General features: G+C 52.8%; 1 long non-coding RNA gene across 1 annotated transcript; it reads left to right on the top strand.

The window, feature by feature from the left end:
- Positions 1–6: 6 nt before the first annotated feature.
- Positions 7–1,001, top strand: LOC125617587. Its single transcript, XR_007348606.1, has 2 exons — positions 7–553; positions 715–1,001. It is a non-coding gene; the product is annotated as an uncharacterized LOC125617587 (long non-coding RNA).
- The last annotated feature ends 1,097 nt before the right edge of the window (positions 1,002–2,098 follow it).

Consider the following 2,098-nt stretch of genomic DNA (forward strand, 5'->3'; position numbering starts at 1 on the left):
CCTCACCTGCAGGCCCTCTGGATGAGGAGGCTGTGCACACTTACACATTGAGAGCAGAGAGCTGTATCAGGTGTGCCTCCTCCTCACCTGCAGGCCCTCTGGATGAAGAGGTGGTGCACACTCACACATCAAGATGAGAGAGCTGTATCAGGTGTACCTCCCCTCACCTGCAGGCCCTCTGGATGAGGAGGCTGTGCACACTTACACATTGAGAGCAGAGAGCTGTATCAGGTGTGCCTCCTCCTCACCTGCAGACCCTCTGGATGAAGAGGTGGTGCACACTCACACATCAAGATGAGAGAGCTGTATCAGGTGTACCTCCCCTCACCTGCAGGCCCTCTGGATGAGGAGGCTGTGCACACTTACACATTGAGAGCAGAGAGCTGTATCAGGTGTGCCTCCTCCTCACCTGCAGACCCTCTGGATGAAGAGGTGGTGCACACTCACACATCAAGATGAGAGAGCTGTATCAGGTGTACCTCCCCTCACCTGCAGGCCCTCTGGATGAGGAGGCTGTGCACACTTACACATTGAGAGCAGAGAGCTGTATCAGGTGTGCCTCCTCCTCACCTGCAGACCCTCTGGATGAAGAGGTGGTGCACACTCACACATCAAGATGAGAGAGCTGTATCAGGTGTACCTCCCCTCACCTGCAGGCCCTCTGGATGAGGAGGCTGTGCACACTTACACATTGAGAGCAGAGAGCTGTATCAGGTGTGCCTCCTCCTCACCACATTTGGGTAAGGAATTCTGCTGCTGACTGGTTGATGGCATCCCTTCATCATTTCTCCTTTCTTTGAGTTTTTAAACCCTGGTCAGTGCACACCTCATTCTCCACTGTCTGATCTAATGTCTTCACGTGGCAATCTGTCATTCTCAACATTGTACCCCCTGCCTTTGAAAGTATATCTCACCGTTATTCGAACAGTCATGTATTCATAGGATGCCATGTTGTACTTCCTCGTTTTGAGGCTGAGTAAATCAAGTAATGGAGACTTTAAGGAGCACTTCACACTGTGTGTGCATGCATGAGTGTGTACGGTGTGCATGTATGTCATCCCATGGGTGATGTGCTTGTATGTGTGACAATGTGTGGTGTGTTTTGCATTTGTGAGCATGAGCACATATATGGTGTGCTTGTGAGTTTGGGGTATGTGTGTGAGCACACATGAACAACATCCATGCATGTGTTTGGCCTGTGTGCATGTGAAAACATACATGTATAAATGCACATATGTGGTATTGTGCAAGCATGTGTTTATTGTGCATCCTTGTGGCGTGTACATGTGTTGGAGCACATGTGCACAGTGTCTGTGTGCATGGTGGGCATTGTGCCAACAGCATTTACGTTGGTTGATGCATTTGCTCACCTGAGGTCATTTCTTGGGTGTCACTCAGGCGCTAAGCACCGCCATGGCGCTGCGGACACTGTGTGTCTGACAGTGTTCTGTGGAGTTTGTGTCTGTGGGCGTGAACGCAACCATCTTTTGCACACAGAATGTAGAGGGCTGGATGTGGCCCAGGGGTAGAGTCTTGCCTAGATGAGCAAGGCCCTGGGTTCAATCCTCAGCATCTCAAAAAAGAGAGAGGTGTTTCGTGGCAAAATCATTTTGCCTACAGATGACTTGAAATGTCCATGAAATGTCCGGTGGCTCCTACGGCAGCCACATACCAGGGGGTCCTGGACCCCCACTTTTGATCACCTGGGCTCCCAGAGGTAAGCATCCACAGCTTTGAGCAAACTTCTCAGGCCTGGTTCAAAGCATTGCACAACTCAGCTCTCCATGGGACCCACAGCTTCAGGACCCTGTGGCCACCAAGGCGCACGTGGGGCCTGACTTGGGCTGTCACCGGGGCACGGAGAGCCCCTGTGAGGCCTCAGTGAGGCCCCTGGCCTTCTGGTGACTCCCTCAGCCAAGCTAAAGAGGGAACTGGCACCTGGTCCCCAAGGCCCCTCTCATCCCGGGATTCCCGAAGCTCTTCTCCTGGCTGGGAGTGGCACCCGTGGTGAGACAGCTTCATGAGCCGGCTCTGATCCCTGTTAGCTGGCCTCCTTCTGCCTCACCCGCCAGGGCTGGCCTTCAGGAACACAAACTTC

The sequence above is a fragment of the Marmota marmota genome, unplaced genomic scaffold, assembly GCF_001458135.2.
Source record: "Marmota marmota marmota unplaced genomic scaffold, marMar, whole genome shotgun sequence".
In the NCBI taxonomy this organism is placed as follows: Eukaryota; Metazoa; Chordata; class Mammalia; order Rodentia; family Sciuridae; genus Marmota; species Marmota marmota.